Genomic DNA, 22,636 nt, shown 5'->3' with positions numbered 1-22,636 from the left:
CAGCTTGTGGATAAATATACACATAAAAACCTATCATCTGCAAAAACAAAATCGATTCTATCTTGCTTGGTTCAATAGATATGGACACTTGTCCCTTTTAGTCGGTTAACCCCACCCACAATAGATATGGACACTTATCCCTTTTACTCGGTTAACCCCACCCACAATAGATATGGACACTTATCCCTTTTAGTCGGTTACTTTGATGTATAAATTGAACCGTTAACGATAGAACCTTGTATCAGCTTGTGGATTAATATACACATAAAAACCTACTATCTGCAAAATCAAAATCGATTCTATCTTGCTTGGTTCAATAAATATGGACACTTATCCCTTTTAGTCGGTTAACCCCATCCGCTTATCCCTTTTTGTCGGTTAACCCCATCCAGTATGACGTAGAAATTGAACCGTTAGCGCTAGAACCTTGGATCAGCTTGTGGATTAATATACACATAAAAACCTACCATCTGCAAAAACAAAATCGATTCTATCTTGCTTGGTTCAATAGATATGTACACCTATCCCCTTTAGTCGGTTAACCCCATCCACTTTGACGTAGAAATTGAACCGTTAACGATAGAACCTTGTATCAGCTTGTGGATTAATATACACATAAAAACCTATCATCTGCAAAAACAAAATCGATTCTATCTTGCTTGGTTCAATAGATATGTACACCTATCCCCTTTAGTCGGTTAACCCCATCCACTTTGACGTAGAAATTGAACCGTTAACGATAGAACCTTGTATCAGCTTGTGGATTAATATACACATAAAAACCTATCATCAGCAAAAACAAAATCGATTCTATCTTGCTTGGTTCAATAGATATGGACACTTATCCCTTTTAGTCGGTTAACCCCATCCACTTTGACGTAGAAATTAAACCGTTAAGGATAGAGCCTTGTATCAGCTTGTGGATTAATATACACATAAAAACCTATCATCAGCAAAAACAAAATCGATTCTATCTTGCTTGGTTCAATAGATATGGACACTTATCCCTTTTAGTCGGTTAACCCCATCCACTTTGACGTAGAAATTAAACCGTTAAGGATAGAGCCTTGTATCAGCTTGTGGATTAATATACACATAAAAACCTATCATCTGCAAAAACAAAATCGATTCTATCTTGCTTGGTTCAATAGATATGTACACCTATCCCCTTTAGTCGGTTAACCCCATCCACTTTGACGTAGAAATTGAACCGTTAACGATAGAACCTTGTATCAGCTTGTGGATTAATATACACATAAAAACCTATCATCAGCAAAAACAAAATCGATTCTATCTTGCTTGGTTCAATAGATATGTATACTTGCTTGGTTCAATAGATAAGTACACCTATCCCCTTTAGTCGGTTAACCCCATCCACTTTGACGTAGAAATTGAACCGTTAACGATAGAACCTTGTATCAGCTTGTGGATTAATATACACATAAAAGCCTATCATCAGCAAAAACAAAATCGATTCTATCTTGCTTGGTTCAATAGATATGGACACTTATCCCTTTTAGTCGGTTAACCCCATCCACTTTGACGTAGAAATTAAACCGTTAAGGATAGAGCCTTGTATCAGCTTGTGGATTAATATACACATAAAAACCTATCATCTGCAAAAACAAAATCGATTCTATCTTGCTTGGTTCAATAGATATGTACACCTATCCCCTTTAGTCGGTTAACCCCATCCACTTTGACGTAGAAATTGAACCGTTAACGATAGAACCTTGTATCAGCTTGTGGATTAATATACACATAAAAACCTATCATCAGCAAAAACAAAATCGATTCTATCTTGCTTGGTTCAATAGATATGGACACTTATCCCCTTTAGTCAGTTAACCCCATCCACTTTGACGTAGAAATTGAAACGTTAAGGATAGAGCCTTGTATCAGCTTGTTGATTAATACACACATAAAAACCTATAATCTGCAAAAACAAAATCGATTTTATCTTGCTTGGTTCAATAGATATGGACACTTTTCCCGTTTAGTCGGTTAACCCCACCCACAATAGGTATGGATACTTATCCCTTTTAGTCGGTTACTTTGATGTATAAATTGAACCGTTAACGATAGAACCTTGTATCAGCTTGTGGATTAATATACACATAAAAACCTACCATCTGCAAAAATAAAATCGATTCTATCTTGCTTGGTTCAGTAGATATGGACACTTATCCCTTTTAGTCGGTTAACCCCATCCAGTATGACGTAGAAATTGAACCGTTAGCGCTAGAACCTTGGATCAGCTTGTAGATTAATATACACATAAAAACCTACCATCTGCAAAAATAAATTCGATTCTGTTTTGCTCGGTTCAATAGATATGTATACTTGCTTGGTTCAATAGATATGTACACCTATCCCCTTTAGTCGGTTAACCCCATCCACTTTGACGTAGAAATTGAACCGTTAACGATAGAACCTTGTATCAGCTTGTGGATTAATATACACATAAAAACCTATCATCAGCAAAAACAAAATCGATTCTATCTTGCTTGGTTCAATAGATATGGACACTTATCCCTTTTAGTCGGTTAATTCGATTCTATCTTGCTCGGTTCAATAGATATGTATACTTATCCCTTTTAGTCGGTTAACCCCGCCCACTATAACGTAGAAATTGAACCGTTAACGATAGAAGCTTAGATCAGCTTGTGGATTAATATACACATAAAAACCTACCATCTGCAAAAATAAGTTCGATTCTATTTTGCTCGGTTCAATAGATATGTATACTTGCTTGGTTCAATAGATATGTACACCTATCCCCTTTAGTCGGTTAACCCCATCCACTTTGACGTAGAAATTGAACCGTTAACGATAGAACCTTGTATCAGCTTGTTGATTAATATACACATAAAAACCTATAATCTGCAAAAACAAAATCGATTTTATCTTGCTTGGTTCAATCGATATGGACACTTTTCCCGTTTAGTCGGTTAACCCCACCCACAATAGGTATGGATACTTATCCCTTTTAGTCGGTTACTTTGATGTATAAATTGAACCGTTAACGATAGAACCTTATATCAGCTTGTGGATTAATATACACATAAAAACCTACCATCTGCAAAAATAAAATCGATTCTATCTTGCTTGGTTCAGTAGATATGGACACTTATCCCTTTTAGTCGGTTAACCCCATCCAGTATGACGTAGAAATTGAACCGTTAGAGCTAGAACATTGGATCAGCTTGTGAATTAATATACACATAAAAACCTACCATCTGCAAAAATAAATTCGATTCTATTTTGCTCGGTTCAATAGATATGTATACTTGCTTGGTTCAATAGATATGTACACCTATCCCCTTTAGTCGGTTAACCCCACCCAGTATGACGTAGAAATTGAACCCTTAGCGATAGAACCTTGGATCAGCTTGTGGATTAATATACACATAAAAGCCTATCACCTGCAAAAACAAAATCGATTCTATCTTGCTTGGTTCAATAGATATGGACACTTATCCCCTGTAGTCGGTTAACCCCACCCACTTTGGCGCAGAAATTGAACCGTTAACGATAGAACCTTGGATCAGCTTGTGGATTAATATACACGTAAAAACCTATCATCTGCAAGAACAAAATCGATTCTATCTTGCTTGGTTCAATAGATATGGACACTTTTCCCGTTTAGTCGGTTAACCCCACCCACAATAGATATGGACACTTATCCCTTTTAGTAAGTTAACCCAATCCAGTATGACGTAGAAATTGAACCGTTAGCGATAGAACCTTGGATCAACTTGTGGATTAATATACACATAAAAGCCTACCATCTGCAAAAATAAATTCGATTCTATCTTGCTCGGTTCAATAGATATGTATACTTATCACTTTTAGTCGGTTAACCCCGCCCACTATAACGTAGAAATTGAGCCGTTAGCGATAGAACCTTGGATCAGCTTGTGGATTAATATACACATAAAAACCTACCATCTGCGAAAACAAAATCGATTCTATCTTGCTTGGTTCAATAGATATGGACACTTTTCCCTTTTAGTCGGTTAACCCCACCCACAAGAGATATGGACACTTATCCCGTTTAGTCGGTTACTTTGATGTATATATTGAACCGTTAACGATAGAACCTTGTATCAGCTTGTGGATTAATATACACATAAAAACCTACCATCTGCGAAAACAAAATCGATTCTATCTTGCTTGGTTCAATAGATATGGACACTTTTCCCTTTTAGTCGGTTAACCCCACCCAGTATGACGTAGAAATTGAGCCGTTAGCGATAGAACCTTGGATCAGCTTGTGGATTAATATACACGTAAAAACCTACCATCTGCGAAAACAAAATCGATTCTATCTTGCTTGGTTCAATAGATATGGACACTTTTCCCTTTTAGTCGGTTAACCCCACCCACAAGAGATATGGACACTTATCCCGTTCAGTCGGTTAATTTGATGTATATATTGAACCGTTAACGATAGAACCTTGTATCAGCTTGTGGATTAATATACACATAAAAACCTACCATCTGCAAAAATAAAAACGATTCTCTCTTGCTTGGTTCAATAGATATGTACACTTATCCCTTTTAGTCGGTTAACCCCATCCAGTATGACGTAGAAATTGAACCGTTAGCGATAGAACCTTGGATCAGCTTGTGGATTAATATACACATAAAAACCTACCATCTGCAAAAATAAATTCGATTCTATCTTGCTCGGTGCAATAGATATGTATACTTATCCCTTTTAGTCGGTTAACCCAGCTCACTATAACGTAGAAATTGAACCGTTAAAGATAGAAGCTTAGATCAGCTTGTGGATTAATGTACACATAAAAACCTACCATCTGCAAAAACAAAAGCGTTTCTAACTTGCTTGGTTCAATAGATATGTACACTTATCCCTTTTAGTCGGTTAACCCCATCCAGTATGACGTAGAAATTGAACCGTTAGCGATAGAACCTTGGATCAGCTTGTGGATTAATATACACATAAAAACCTACCATCTGCAAAAATAAATTCGATTCTATCTTGCTCGGTGCAATAGATATGTATACTTATCCCTTTTAGTCGGTTAACCCAGCCCACTATAACGTAGAAATTGAACCGTTAAAGATAGAAGCTTAGATCAGCTTGTGGATTAATATACACATAAAAACCTACCATCTGCAAAAACAAAATCGATTCTATCTTGCTTGGTTCAATAGATATGGACACTTGTCCCTTTTAGTCGGTTAACCCCACCCACAATAAATATGGACACTTATCCCTTTTACTCGGTTAACCCCACCCACAATAGATATGGACACTTATCCCTTTTAGTCGGTTAATTTGATGTATAAATTGAACCGTTAACGATAGAACCTTGTATCAGCTTGTGGATTAATATACACATTAAAACCTACCATCTGCAAAAATAAAATCGATTCTATCTTGCTTGGTTCAATAGATATGGACACTTATCCCTTTTAGTCGGTTAACCCCACCCACAATAAATATGGACACTTATCCCTTTTAGTCGGTTAACCCCATCCACTTTGACGTAGAAATTAAACCGTTAAGGATAGAGCCTTGTATCAGCTTGTGGATTAATATACACATAAAAACCTATCATCTGCAAAAACAAAATCGATTCTATCTTGCTTGGTTCAATAGATATGGACACTTGTCCCTTTTAGTCGGTTAACCCCACCCACAATAGATATGGACACTTATCCCTTTTACTCGGTTAACCCCACCCACAATAGATATGGACACTTATCCCTTTTAGTCGGTTACTTTGATGTATAAATTGAACCGTTAACGATAGAACCTTGTATCAGCTTGTGGATTAATATACACATAAAAACCTACTATCTGCAAAATCAAAATCGATTCTATCTTGCTTGGTTCAATAAATATGGACACTTATCCCTTTTAGTCGGTTAACCCCATCCGCTTATCCCTTTTTGTCGGTTAACCCAATCCAGTATGACGTAGAAATTGAACCGTTAGCGCTAGAACCTTGGATCAGCTTGTGGATTAATATACACATAAAAACCTACCATCTGCAAAAATAAATTCGATTCTATCTTGCTCGGTTCAATAGATATGTATACTTGCTTGGTTCAATAGATAAGTACACCTATCCCCTTTAGTCGGTTAACCCCATCCACTTTGACGTAGAAATTGAACCGTTAACGATAGAACCTTGTATCAGCTTGTGGATTAATATACACATAAAAACCTATCATCAGCAAAAACAAAATCGATTCTATCTTGCTTGGTTCAATAGATATGGACACTTATCCCTTTTAGTCGGTTAACCCCATCCACTTTGACGTAGAAATTAAACCGTTAAGGATAGAGCCTTGTATCAGCTTGTGGATTAATATACACATAAAAACCTATCATCTGCAAAAACAAAATCGATTCTATCTTGCTTGGTTCAATAGATATGTACACCTATCCCCTTTAGTCGGTTAACCCCATCCACTTTGACGTAGAAATTGAACTGTTAACGATAGAACCTTGTATCAGCTTGTGGATTAATACACACATAAAAACCTATCATCAGCAAAAACAAAATCGATTCTATCTTGCTTGGTTCAATAGATATGGACACTTATCCCCTTTAGTCAGTTAACCCCATCCACTTTGACGTAGAAATTGAAACGTTAAGGATAGAGCCTTGTATCAGCTTGTTGATTAATATACACATAAAAACCTATAATCTGCAAAAACAAAATCGATTTTATCTTGCTTGGTTCAATAGATATGGACACTTTTCCCGTTTAGTCGGTTAACCCCACCCACAATAGGTATGGATACTTATCCCTTTTAGTCGGTTACTTTGATGTATAAATTGAACCGTTAACGATAGAACCTTGTATCAGCTTGTGGATTAATATACACATAAAAACCTACCATCTGCAAAAATAAAATCGATTCTATCTTGCTTGGTTCAGTAGATATGGACACTTATCCCTTTTAGTCGGTTAACCCCATCCAGTATGACGTAGAAATTGAACCGTTAGCGCTAGAACCTTGGATCAGCTTGTAGATTAATATACATATAAAAACCTACCATCTGCAAAAATAAATTCGATTCTGTTTTGCTCGGTTCAATAGATATGTATACTTGCTTGGTTCAATAGATATGTACACCTATCCCCTTTAGTCGGTTAACCCCATCCACTTTGACGTAGAAATTGAACCGTTAACGATAGAACCTTGTATCAGCTTGTGTATTAATATACACATAAAAACCTATCATCAGCAAAAACAAAATCGATTCTATCTTGCTTGGTTCAATAGATATGGACACTTATCCCTTTTAGTCGGTTAATTCGATTCTATCTTGCTCGGTTCAATAGATATGTATACTTATCCCTTTTAGTCGGTTAACCCCGCCCACTATAACGTAGAAATTGAACCGTTAACGATAGAAGCTTAGATCAGCTTGTGGATTAATATACACATAAAAACCTACCATCTGCAAAAATAAGTTCGATTCTATTTTGCTCGGTTCAATAGATATGTATACTTGCTTGGTTCAATAGATATGTACACCTATCCCCTTTAGTCGGTTAACCCCATCCACTTTGACGTAGACATTGAACCGTTAACGATAGAACCTTGTATCAGCTTGTTGATTAATATACACATAAAAACCTATAATCTGCAAAAACAAAATCGATTTTATCTTGCTTGGTTCAATCGATATGGACACTTTTCCCGTTTAGTCGGTTAACCCCACCCACAATAGGTATGGATACTTATCCCTTTTAGTCGGTTACTTTGATGTATAAATTGAACCGTTAACGATAGAACCTTATATCAGCTTGTGGATTAATATACACATAAAAACCTACCATCTGCAAAAATAAAATCGATTCTATCTTGCTTGGTTCAGTAGATATGGACACTTATCCCTTTTAGTCGGTTAACCCCATCCAGTATGACGTAGAAATTGAATCGTTAGAGCTAGAACCTTGGATCAGCTTGTGAATTAATATACACATAAAAACCTACCATCTGCAAAAATAAATTCGATTCTATTTTGCTCGGTTCAATAGATATGTATACTTGCTTGGTTCAATAGATATGTACACCTATCCCCTTTAGTCGGTTAACCCCACCCAGTATGACGTAGAAATTGAACCCTTAGCGATAGAACCTTGGATCAGCTTGTGGATTAATATACACATAAAAGCCTATCATCTGCAAAAACAAAATCGATTCTATCTTGCTTGGTTCAATAGATATGGACACTTATCCCCTGTAGTCGGTTAACCCCACCCACTTTGACGCAGAAATTGAACCGTTAACGATAGAACCTTGGATCAGCTTGTGGATTAATATACACGTAAAAACCTATCATCTGCAAGAACAAAATCGATTCTATCTTGCTTGGTTCAATAGATATGGACACTTTTCCCGTTTAGTCGGTTAACCCCACCCACAATAGATATGGACACTTATCCCTTTTAGTAAGTTAACCCAATCCAGTATGACGTAGAAATTGAACCGTTAGCGATAGAACCTTGGATCAACTTGTGGATTAATATACACATAAAAGCCTACCATCTGCAAAAATAAATTCGATTCTATCTTGCTCGTTTCAACAGATATGTATACTTATCACTTTTAGTCGGTTAACCCCGCCCACTATAACGTAGAAATTGAACCGTTAGCGATAGAACCTTGGATCAGCTTGTGGATTAATATACACATAAAAACCTACCATCTGCAAAAATAAATTCGATTCTATCTTGCTCGGTTCAATAGATATGTATACTTATCCCTTTTAGTCGGTTAACCTCGCCCATTATAACGTAGAAATTGAACCGTTAACGATAGAAGCTTAGATCAGCTTGTGGATTAATATACACATAAAAACCTACCATCTGCAAAAACAAAATCGATTCTATCTTGCTTGGTTCAATAGATATGGACACTTGTCCCTTTTAGTCGGTTAACCCCACCCACAATAGATATGGACACTTATCCCTTTTACTCGGTTAACCCCACCCACAATAGATATGGACACTTATCCCTTTTAGTCGGTTACTTTGATGTATAAATTGAACCGTTAACGATAGAACCTTGTATCAGCTTGTGGATTAATATACACATTAAAACCTACCATCTGCAAAAATAAAATCGAATCTATCTTGCTTGGTTCCATAGATATGGACACTTATCCCTTTTAGTCGGTTAACCCCACCCACAATAAATATGGACACTTATCCCTTTTAGTCGGTTAACCCCATCCACTTTGACGTAGAAATTAAACCGTTAAGGATAGAGCCTTGTATCAGCCTGTGGATTAATATACACATAAAAACCTATCATCTGCAAAAACAAAATCGATTCTATCTTGCTTGGTTCAATAGATATGTACACCTATCCCGTTTAGTCGGTTAACCCCATCCACTTTGACGTAGAAATTGAACCGTTAACGATAGAACCTTGTATCAGAATGTGGATTAATATACACATAAAAACCTATCATGAACAAAAACAAAATCGATTCTATCTTGCATGGTTCAATAGATATGGACACTTATCCCCTTTAGTCGGTTAACCCCATCCACTTTGACGTAGAAATTGAACCGTTAAGGATAGAGCCTTGCATCAGCTTTTGGATTAATATACACATAAAAACCTACCATCTGCAAAATCAAAATCGATTCTATCTTGCTTGGTTCAATAAATATGGACACTTATCCCTTTTAGTCGGTTAACCCCATCCAGTATGACGTAGAAATTGAACCGTTAGCGCTAGAACCTTGCATCAGCTTGTGGATTAATATACACTTAAAACCTACCATCTGCAAAAATAAATTCGATTCTATCTTGCTCGGTTCAATAGATATGTATACTTGCTTGGTTCAATAGATATGTACACCTATCCCCTTTAGTCGGTTAACCCCATCCACTTTGACGTAGAAATTGAACCGTTAACGATAGAACCTTGTATCAGCTTGTGGATTAATATACACATAAAAACCTACCATCTGCAAAATCAAAATCGATTCTATCTTGCTTGGTTCAATAAATATGGACACTTATCCCTTTTAGTCGGTTAACCCCATCCACTTTGACGTAGAAATTAAACCGTTAAGGATACAGCCTTGTATCAGCTTGTGGATTAATATACACATAAAAACCTATCATCTGCAAAAAAAAAAATCGGATCTATCTTGCTTGGTTCAATAGATATGAACACTTATCCCCTTTAGTCGGTTAACCCCATCCACTTTGACGTAGAAATTGAACCGTTAACGATAGAACCTTTTATCAGCTTGTGGATTAATATACACATAAAAACCTACCATCTGCAAAAATAAATTCGATTCTATCTTGCTCGGTTCAATAGATATGTATACTTGCTTGGTTCAATAGATATGTACACCTATCCCCTTTAGTCGGTTAACCCCATCCACTTTGACGTAGAAATTGAACCGTTAACGATAGAACCTTGTATCAGCTTGTGGATTAATATACACATAAAAACCTATCATCAGCAAAAACAAAATCGATTCTATCTTGCTTGGTTCAATAGATATGGATACTTATCCCTTTTAGTCGGTTAACCCCATCCACTTTGACGTAGAAATTAAACCGTTAAGGATAGAGCCTTGTATCAGCTTGTGGATTAATATACACATAAAAACCTATCATCTGCAAAAACAAAATCGATTCTATCTTGCTTGGTTCAATAGATATGGACACTTATCCCCTTTAGTCGGTTAACCCCATCCACTTTGACGTAGAAATTGAACCGTTAACGATAGAACCTTGTATCAGCTTGTGGATTAATATACACATAAAAACCTACCATCTGCAAAATCAAAATCGATTCTATCTTGCTTGGTTCAATAGATATGGACACTTTTCCCTTTTAGTCGGTTAACCCCACCCACAATAGATATGGACACTTATCCCGTTTAGTCGGTTACTTTGATGTATAAATTGAACCGTTAACGATAGAACCTTGTATCAGCTTGTGGATTAATATACACATAAAAACCTACCATCTGCAAAAATAAAATCGATTCTCTCTTGCTTGGTTCAATAGATATGTACACTTATCCCTTTTAGTCGGTTAACCCCATCCAGTATGACGTAGAAATTGAACCATTAGCGATAGAACCTTGGATCAGCTTGTGGATTAATATACACATAAAAACCTATCATCTGCAAAAACAAAATCGATTCTATCTTTCTTGGTTCAATAGATATGGACACTTATCCCCTTTAGTCGGTTAACCCCATCCACTTTGACGTAGAAATTGAACCGTTAACGATAGAACCTTGTATCAGCTGGTGGATTAATATACACATAAAAACCTACCATCTGCAAAATCAAAATCGATTCTATCTTGCTTGGTTCAATAGATATGGACACTTTTCCCTTTTAGTCGGTTAACCCCACCCACAATAGATATGGACACTTATCCCGTTTAGTCGGTTACTTTGATGTATAAATTGAACCGTTAACGATAGAACCTTGTATCAGCTTGTGGATTAATATACACATAAAAACCTACCATCTGCAAAAATAAATTCGATTCTATCTTGCTCGGTGCAATAGATATGTATACTTATCCCTTTTAGTCGGTTAACCCCGCCCACTATAACGTAGAAATTGAACCGTTAACGATAGAAGCTTACATCAGCTTGTGGATTAATACACACATAAAAACCTATCATCAGCAAAAACAAAATCGATTCTATCTTGCTTGGTTCAATAGATATGGACACTTATCCCTTTTAGTCGGTTAACCCCACCCACAATAGATATGGACACTTATCCCGTTTAGTCGGTTACTTTGATGTATAAATTGAACCGTTAACGATAGAACCTTGTATCAGCTTGTGGATTAATATACACATAAAAACCTATCATCAGCAAAAACAAAATCGATTCTATCTTGCTTGGTTCAATAGATATGGACACTTATCCCTTTTAGTCGGTTAACCCCATCCACTTTGACGTAGAAATTAAACCGTTAAGGATAGAGCCTTGTATCAGCTTGTGGATTAATATACACATAAAAACCTATCATCTGCAAAAACAAAATCGATTCTATCTTGCTTGGTTCAATAGATATGGACACTTATCCCCTTTAGTCGGTTAACCCCATCCACTTTGACGTAGAAATTGAACCGTTAACGATAGAACCTTGTATCAGCTTGTGGATTAATATACACATAAAAACCTACCATCTGCAAAATCAAAATCGATTCTATCTTGCTTGGTTCAATAGATATGGACACTTTTCCCTTTTAGTCGGTTAACCCCACCCACAATAGATATGGACACTTATCCCGTTTAGTCGGTTACTTTGATGTATAAATTGAACCGTTAACGATAGAACCTTGTATCAGCTTGTGGATTAATATACACATAAAAACCTACCATCTGCAAAAATAAATTCGATTCTATCTTGCTCGGTGCAATAGATATGTATACTTATCCCTTTTAGTCGGTTAACCCCACCCACAATAGATATGGACACTTATCCCTTTTACTCGGTTAACCCCACCTACAATAGATATGGACACTTATCCCTTTTAGTCGGTTACTTTGATGTATAAATTGAACCGTTAACGATAGAACCTTGTATCAGCTTGTGGATTAATATACACATTAAAACCTACCATCTGCAAAAATAAAATCGATTCTATTTTGCTTGGTTCAATAGATATGGACACTTATCCCTTTTAGTCGGTTAACCCCACCCACAATAAATATGGAAACTTATCCCTTTTAGTCGGTTACTTTGATGTAGAAATTGAACCGTTAGCGATAGAACCTTGGATCAGGTTGTGGATTAATACACACATAAAAACCTACCATCTGCAAAAACAAAATCGATTCTATCTTGCTTGGTTCAATAGATATGGACACTTGTCCCTTTTAGTCGGTTAACCCCACCCACAATAGATATGGACACTTATCCCTTTTACTCGGTTAACCCCACCTACAATAGATATGGACACTTATCCCTTTTAGTCGGTTACTTTGATGTATAAATTGAACCGTTAACGATAGAACCTTGTATCAGCTTGTGGATTAATATACACATAAAAACCTACCATCTGCAAAATCAAAATCGATTCTATCTTGCTTGGTTCAATAGATATGGACACTTTTCCCTTTTAGTCGGTTAACCCCACCCACAATAAATATGGAAACTTATCCCTTTTAGTCGGTTACTTTGATGTATAAATTGAACCGTTAACGATAGAACCTTGTATCAGCTTGTGGATTAATATACACATAAAAACCTACCATCTGCAAAAATAAATTCGATTCTATCTTGCTCGGTGCAATAGATATGTATACTTATCCCTTTTAGTCGGTTAACCCCACCCACAATAGATATGGACACTTATCCCTTTTACTCGGTTAACCCCACCTACAATAGATATGGACACTTATCCCTTTTAGTCGGTTACTTTGATGTATAAATTGAACCGTTAACGATAGAACCTTGTATCAGCTTGTGGATTAATATACACATAAAAACCTACCATCTGCAAAATCAAAATCGATTCTATCTTGCTTGGTTCAATAGATATGGACACTTTTCCCTTTTAGTCGGTTAACCCCACCCACAATAGATATGGACACTTATCCCGTTTAGTCGGTTACTTTGATGTAGAAATTGAACCGTTAGCGATAGAACCTTGGATCAGGTTGTGGATTAATACACACATAAAAACCTACCATCTGCAAAAACAAAATCGATTCTATCTTGCTTGGTTCAATAGATATGGACACTTGTCCCTTTTAGTCGGTTAACCCCACCCACAATAGATATGGACACTTATCCCTTTTACTCGGTTAACCCCACCTACAATAGATATGGACACTTATCCCTTTTAGTCGGTTACTTTGATGTATAAATTGAACCGTTAACGATAGAACCTTGTATCAGCTTGTGGATTAATATACACATTAAAACCTACCATCTGCAAAAATAAAATCGATTCTATTTTGCTTGGTTCAATAGATATGGACACTTATCCCTTTTAGTCGGTTAACCCCACCCACAATAAATATGGAAACTTATCCCTTTTAGTCGGTTACTTTGATGTAGAAATTGAACCTTTAACGATAGAACCTTGTATCAGCTTGTGGATTAATATACACATAAAAACCTACCATCTGCAAAAACAAAAGCGATTCTATCCTGCTTGGTTCAATAGATATGGACACTTGTCCCTTTTAGTCGGTTAACCCCACCCGCAATAGAAATGGACCCTTATCCCTTTTAGTCGGTTACTTTGATGTAGAAATTGAACCTTTAACGATAGAACCTTGTATCAGCTTGTGGATTAATATACACATCAAAACCTACCATCTGCAAAAATAAAATCGATTCTCTCTTGCTTGGTTCAATATCTTATTCCTTTTAGTCGGTTAACCCAATCCAGTATGACGTAGAAATTGAACCGTTAGCGATAGAACCTTGGATCAGCTTGTGGATTAATATACACATAAAAACCTACCATCTGCAAAAATAAATTCGATTCTATCTTGCTCGGTTCAATAGATATGTATACTTATCCCTTTTAGTCGGTTAACCCCGCGCACTATAACGTAGAAATTGAACCGTTAGCGATAGACCTTGGATCAGCTTGTGGATTAATATACACATAAAAACCTACCATCTGCAAAAATAAATTCGATTCTATCTTGCTCTGTGCAATAGATATGTATACTTATCCCTTTTAGTCGGTTAACCCCGCCCACTATAACGTAGAAATTGAACCGTTAACGATAGAAGCTTACATCAGCTTGTGGATTAATATACACATAAAAACCTACCATCTGAAAAAACAAAAGCGATTCTATCTTGCTTGGTTCAATAGATATGGACACTTGTCCCTTTTAGTCGGTTAACCCCACCCGCAATAGATATGGACCCTTATCCCTTTTAGTCGGTTACTTTGATGTAGAAATTGAACCTTTAACGATAGAACCTTGTATCAGCTTGTGGATTAATATACACATAAAAACCTACCATCTGCAAAAATAAAATCGATTCTCTCTTGCTTGGTTCAATATCTTATCCCTTTTAGTCGGTTAACCCAATCCAGTATGACGTAGAAATTGAACCGTTAGCGATAGAACCTTGGATCAGGTTGTGGATTAATACACACATAAAAACCTACCATCTGCAAAAACAAAATCGATTCTATCTTGCTTGGTTCAATAGATATGGACACTTGTCCCTTTTAGTCGGTTAACCCCACCCACAATAGATATGGACACTTATCCCTTTTACTCGGTTAACCCCACCTACAATAGATATGGACACTTATCCCTTTTAGTCGGTTACTTTGATGTATAAATTGAACCGTTAACGATAGAACCTTGTATCAGCTTGTGGATTAATATACACATTAAAACCTACCATCTGCAAAAATAAAATCGATTCTATTTTGCTTGGTTCAATAGATATGGACACTTATCCCTTTTAGTCGGTTAACCCCACCCACAATAAATATGGACACTTATCCCTTTTAGTCGGTTAACCCCATCCACTTTGACGTAGAAATTAAACCGTTAAGGATAGAGCCTTGTATCAGCGTGTGGATTAATATACACATAAAAACCTATCATCTGCAAAAACAAAATCGATTCTATCTTGCTTGGTTCAATAGATATGTACACCTATCCCCTTTAGTCGGTTAACCCCATCCACTTTGACGTAGAAATTGAACCGTTAACGATAGAACCTTGTATCAGCTTGTGGATTAATATACACATAAAAACCTATCATCAGCAAGAACAAAATCGATTCTATCTTGCTTGGTTCAATAGATATGGACACTTATCCCCTTTAGTCGGTTAACCCCATCCACTTTGACGTAGAAATTGAACCGTTAAGGATAGAGCCTTGTATCAGCTTGTGGATTAATATACACATAAAAACCTATCATCTGCAAAAACAAAATCAATTCTATCTTGCTTGGTTCAATAGATATGGACATTTATCCCCTTTAGTCGGTTAACCCCATCCACTTTGACGTAGAAATTGAACCGTTAACGATAGAACCTTGTATCAGCTTGTGGATTAATATACACATAAAAACCTACCATCTGCAAAATCAAAATCGATTCTATCTTGCTTGGTTCAATAAATATGGACACTTATCCCTTTTAGTCGGTTAACCCCATCCACTTATCCCTTTTAGTCGGTTAACCCCATCCAGTATGACGTAGAAATTGAACCGTTAGCGCTAGAACCTTGGATCAGCTTGTGGATTAATATACACATAAAAACCTACCATCTGCAAAAATAAATTCGATTCTATCTTGCTCGGTTCAATAGATATCTATACTTGCTTGGTTCAATAGATATGTACACCTATCCCCTTTAGTCGGTTAACCCCATCCACTCTGACGTAGAAAGTGAACCGTTAACGATAGAACCTTGTATCAGCTTGTGGATTAATATACACATAAAAAAACCTATCATCAGCAAAAACAAAATCGATTCTATCTTGCTTGGTTCAATAGATATGGACACTTATCCCCTTTAGTCGGTTAACCCCATCCACTTTGACGTAGAAATTGAACCGTTAAGGATAGAGCCTTGTATCAGCTTGTGGATTAATATACACATAAAAACTTATCATCTGCAAAAACAAAATCGATTCTATCTTGCTTGGTTCAATAGATATGTACACCTATCCCCTTTAGTCGGTTAACCCCATCCACTTTGACGTAGAAATTGAACCGTTAACGATAGAACGTTGTATCAGCTTGTGGATTAATATACACATAAAAAAACCTATCATCAGCAAAAACAAAATCGATTCTATCTTGCTTGGTTCAATAGATATGGACACTTATCCCCTTTAGTCGGTTAACCCCATCCACTTTGACGTAGAAATTGAACCGTTAAGGATAGAGCCTTGTATCAGCTTGTTGATTAATATACACCCCACCCACAATAGGTATGGATACTTATCCCTTTTAGTCGGTTACTTTGATGTATAAATTGAACCGTTAACGATAGAACCTTGTATCAGCTTGTGGATTAATATACACATAAAAACCTACCATCTGTAAAAATAAAATCGATTCTATCTTGCTTGGTTCAATAGATATGGACACTTATCCCTTTTAGTCGGTTAACCACATCCAGTATGACGTAGAAATTGAACCGTTAGCGCTAGAACCTTGGATCAGCTTGTGGATTAATATATACATAAAAACCTACCATCTGCAAAAACAAAATCGATTCTATCTTGCTTGGTTCAATAGATATGGACACTTGTCCCTTTTAGTCGGTTAACCCCACCCACAATAGATATGGACACTTATCCCTTTTAGTCGGTTACTTTGATGTAGAAATTGAACCTTTAACGATAGAACCTTGTATCAGCTTGTGGATTAATATACACATAAAAACCTACCATCTGCAAAAATAAATTCGATTCTATCTTGCTTGGTTCAATAGATATGTATACTTATCCCTTTTAGTCGGTTAACCCCACCCACAATAGATATGGACACTTATCCCCTTTAGTCGGTTACTTTGATGTAGAAATTGAACCGTTAACGATAGAACCTTGTGTCAGCTTGTGGATTAATATACACATAAAAACTTACCATCTGCAAAAGTAAAATCGATTCCATCTTGCTTGGTTCAATAGATATGGACACTTATCCCCTTTATTCGGTTAGCCCCATCCACTTTGATGTAGAAATTGAACCGTTAACGATAGAACCTTGTATCAGCTTGTGGATTAATATACACATAAAAACCTACCATCTGCAAAATCAAAATCGATTCTATCTTGCTTGGTTCAATAAATATGGACACTTATCCCTTTTAGTCGGTTAACCCCATCCAGTATGACGTAGAAATTGAACCGTTAGCGCTAGAACCTTGGATCAGCTTGTGGATTAATATACACATAAAAACCTACCATCTGCAAAAATAAATTCGATTCTATCTTGCTTGGTTCAATAGATATGGACACTTATCCCTTTTAGTCGGTTAACCCCATCCACTTTTACGTAGAAATTAACCGTTAAGGATAGAGCCTTGTATCAGCTTGTGGATTAATATACACATAAAAACTTATCATCTGCAAAAACAAAATCGATTCTATCTTGCTTGGTTCAATAGAGATGGACACTTATCCCTTTTAGTCGGTTAACCCCATCCACTTTGACGTAGAAATTAACCGTTAAGGATAGAGCCTTGTATCAGCTTGTGGATTAATATACACATAAAAACTTATCATCTGCAAAAACAAAATCGATTCTATCTTGTTTGGTTCAATAGATATGGACACTTATCCCTTTTAGTCGGTTAACCCCACCCACTTTGACGTAGAAATTGAACCGTTAGTGATAGAACCTTGGATCAGCTTGTGGATTAATATACACATAAAAACCTACCATCTGCAAAATCAAAATCGATTCTATCTTGCTTGGTTCAATAGATATGGACACTTATCCCTTTTAGTCGGTTAACCCCACCCACTTTGACGTAGAAATTGAACCGTTAACGATAGAACCTTGTATCAGCTTGTGGATTAATATACACATAAAAACCTATCATCAGCAAAAACAAAATCGATTCTATCTTGCTTGGTTCAATAGATATGGACACTTATCCCTTTTAGTCGGTTAACCCCACCCACTTTGACGTAGAAATTGAACCGTTAGTGATAGAACCTTGGATCAGCTTGTGGATTAATATACACATAAAAACCTACCATCTGCAAAATCAAAATCGATTCTATCTTGCTTGGTTCAATAGATATGGACACTTATCCCCTTTAGTCGGTTAGCCCCATCCACTTTGACGTAGAAATTGAACCGTTAACGATAGAACCTTGTATAAGCTTGTGGATTAATATACACATAAAAACCTATCATCAGCAAAAACAAAATCGATTCTATCTTGCTTGGTTCAATAGATATGGACACTTATCCCTTTTAGTCGGTTAACCCCATCCACTTTGACGTAGAAATTAACCTTTAAGGATAGAGCCTTGTATCAGCTTGTGGATTAATATACACATAAAAACTTATCATCTGCAAAAACAAAATCGATTCTATCTTGCTTGGTTCAATAGATATGGACACTTATCCCTTTTAGTCGGTTAACCCCATCCACTTTGACGTAGAAATTAACCGTTAAGGATAGAGCCTTGTATCAGCTTGTGGATTAATATACACATAAAAACTTATCATCTGCAAAAACAAAATCGATTCTATCTTGCTTGGTTCAATAGATATGGACACTTATCCCTTTTAGTCGGTTAACCCCATCCACTTTGACGTAGAAATTAACCGTTAAGGATAGAGCCTTGTATCAGCTTGTGGATTAATATACACATAAAAACTTATCATCTGCAAAAACAAAATCGATTCTATCTTGCTTGGTTCAATAGATATGGACACTTATCCCTTTTAGTCGGTTAACCCCATCCACTTTGACGTAGAAATTAACCGTTAAGGATAGAGCCTTGTATCAGCTTGTGGATTAATATACACATAAAAACTTATCATCTGCAAAAACAAAATCGATTCTATCTTGCTTGGTTCAATAGATATGGACACTTATCCCTTTTAGTCGGTTAACCCCACCCACTTTGACGTAGAAATTGAATCGTTAGTGATAGAACCTTGGATCAGCTTGTGGATTAATATACACATAAAAACTTACCATCTGCAAAATCAAAATCGATTCTATCTTGCTTGGTTCAATAGATATGGACACTTATCCCCTTTAGTCGGTTAGCCCCATCCACTTTGACGTAGAAATTGAACCGTTAACGATAGAACCTTGTATCAGCTTGTGGATTAAAATACACATAAAAACTTACCATCTGCAAAATCAAAATCGATTCTATCTTGCTTGGTTCAATAGATATGGACACTTATCCCTTTTAGTCGGTTAACCCCACCCACTTTGACGTAGAAATTGAACCGTTAGTGATAGAACCTTGGATCAGCTTGTGGATTAATATACACATAAAAACCTACCATCTGCAAAAATAAATTCGATTCTATCTTGCTTGGTTCAATAGATATGTATACTTATCCCTTTAATCGGTTAACCCCGCCCACTATAACGTAGAAATTGAACCGTTAACGATAGAAGCTTAGATCAGCTTTTGGATTAATATACACATAAAAGCCTATCATCTGCAAAAACAAAATCGATTCTATCTTGCTTGGTTCAATGGATATGGACACTTATCCCCTTTAGTCGGTTAACCCCACCCACTATAACGTAGAAATTGAACCGTTAACGATAGAACCTTAAATCAGCTTGTGGATTAATATACACATAAAAACCTATCATCTGCAAAAACAAAATCAATTCTATCTTGCTTGGTTCAATAGTTATGGACACCTATCCCTTTTAGTCGGTTAACCCCACCCAGTATAACGTAGAAATTGAACCGTATCGATAGAACCTTAGATAAGATTGTGGATTAATATACACATAAAAACCTATCATCTGCAAAAATTAATTCGATTCTATCTTGCTTGGTTCAATAGATATGTATACTTATCCCTTTTAGTCGGTTAACCCCACCGACAATAGATGTGGACACTTATCCCTTTTATTCGGATAACCCCACCCAGTATGACGTAGATTTTGAACCTTTAGCGATAGAACCTTGGATCAGCTTGCGGATTAATATACACATAAAAGCCTATCATCTGCAAAAACAAAATCGATTATATTTTGCTTGGTTCAATAGATATGGACACTTTTCCCTTTTAGTCGGTTAACCCCACCCACTATAACGTAGAAATTGAACCGTTAGCGATAGAACCTTAGATAAGATTGTGGATTAATATACACATAAAAACCTATCATCTGCAAAAATTAATTCGATTCTATCTTGCTTGATTCAATAGATATGTATACTTATCCCTTTTAGTCGGTTAACCCCACCGACAATAGATGTGGACACTTATCCCTTTTATTCGGATAACCCCACCCAGTATGACGTAGATTTTGAACCTTTAGCGATAGAACCTTGGATCAGCTTGCGGATTAATATACACATAAAAGCCTATCATCTGCAAAAACAAAACCGATTCTATCTTGCTTGGTTCAATATATATGGACACTTATCCCCTTTAGTCGGTTAACCTCACCCACTTTGACGTAGAAATTGAACCGTTAACGATAGAACCTTGGATCAGCTTGTGGATTAATACACACATAAAAGCCTATCATCAGCAAAAACAAAATCGATTCTATCGTGCTTGGTTCAGTAGATATGGATACTTATCCCTTTCAGTCGGTTAACCCCATCCACTTTGACGTAGAAATTGAACCGTTAACGATACAACCTTGGATCAGCTTGTGGATTAATATACACATAAAAACCTATCATCTCCAAAAACCAAATCGATTCTATCTTGCTTGGTTCAATAGATATGGACACTTATCCCATTTAGTCGGTCAACCCCACCCACAATAGATATGGACACTTATCCCTTTTAGTCGGTTACTTTGATGTAGAAATTGAACCGTTAACGATAGAACCTTGTATCAGCTTGTGGATTAATATACAAATAAAAACCTATCATCTGCAAAAACAAAATCGATTCTATCTTGCTTGGTTCAATAGATATGGACACTTATCCCTTTTAGTCGGTTAACCCCATCCAGTATGACTTAGAAATTGAACCGTTAGTGATAGAACCTTAAATCAGCTTGTGGATTAATATACACATAAAAACCTACCATCAGCAAAATCAAAATCGATTCTATCTTGCTTGGTTCAATAGATATGGACACTTATCCCTTTTAGTCAATTAACCCCACCCAGTATGATGTAGAAATTGAACCGTTAGCGATAGAACCTTGGATCAGCTTGTGGATTAATATACACATAAAAACCTACCATCTGAAAAATCAAAATCGATCCTATCTTGCTTGGTTCAATAGATATGGACACTTATCCCCTTTAGTCGGTTAACCCCACCCCCTTTGACGTAGAAACTGAACCGTTAACGATAGAATCTTGGATCTGCTTGTGGATTAATATATACATAAAAACCTATCATCTGCAAAAACAAAATCGATTCTATCTTGCTTGGTTCAATAGATATGGACACTTATCCCTTTTAGTCAATTAACCCCACCCAGTATGATGTAGAAATTGAACCGTTAGCGATAGAACCTTGGATAAGCTTGTGGATTAATATACACATAAAAACCTACCATCTGCAAAAATAAATTCGATTCTATCTTGCTTGGTTCAATATATATGTATACTTATCCCTTTTAGTCGGTTAACCCCACCCACTATAACGTAGAAATTGAACCGTTAACGATATAAGCTTAGATCAGCTTGTGGATTAATATACACATAAAAACCTACCATCTGAAAAATCAAAATCGATTCTATCTTGCTTGGTTCAATAGATATGGACACTTATCCCCTTTAGTCGGTTAACCCCACCCTCTTTGACGTAGAAACTGAACCGTTAACGATAGAATCTTGGATCTGCTTGTGGATTAATATATACATAAAAACCTATCATCTGCAAAAACAAAATCGATTCTATCTTGCTTGGTTCAATAGATATGGACACTTATCCCTTTTAGTCAATTAACCCCACCCAGTATGATGTAGAAATTGAACCGTTAGCGATAG

Source organism: Eurosta solidaginis, unplaced genomic scaffold (assembly GCF_040869045.1).
Source record: "Eurosta solidaginis isolate ZX-2024a unplaced genomic scaffold, ASM4086904v1 ctg00001579.1, whole genome shotgun sequence".
Lineage (NCBI taxonomy): Eukaryota > Metazoa > Arthropoda > Insecta > Diptera > Tephritidae > Eurosta > Eurosta solidaginis.
This window is presented reverse-complemented; position numbering follows the sequence as displayed.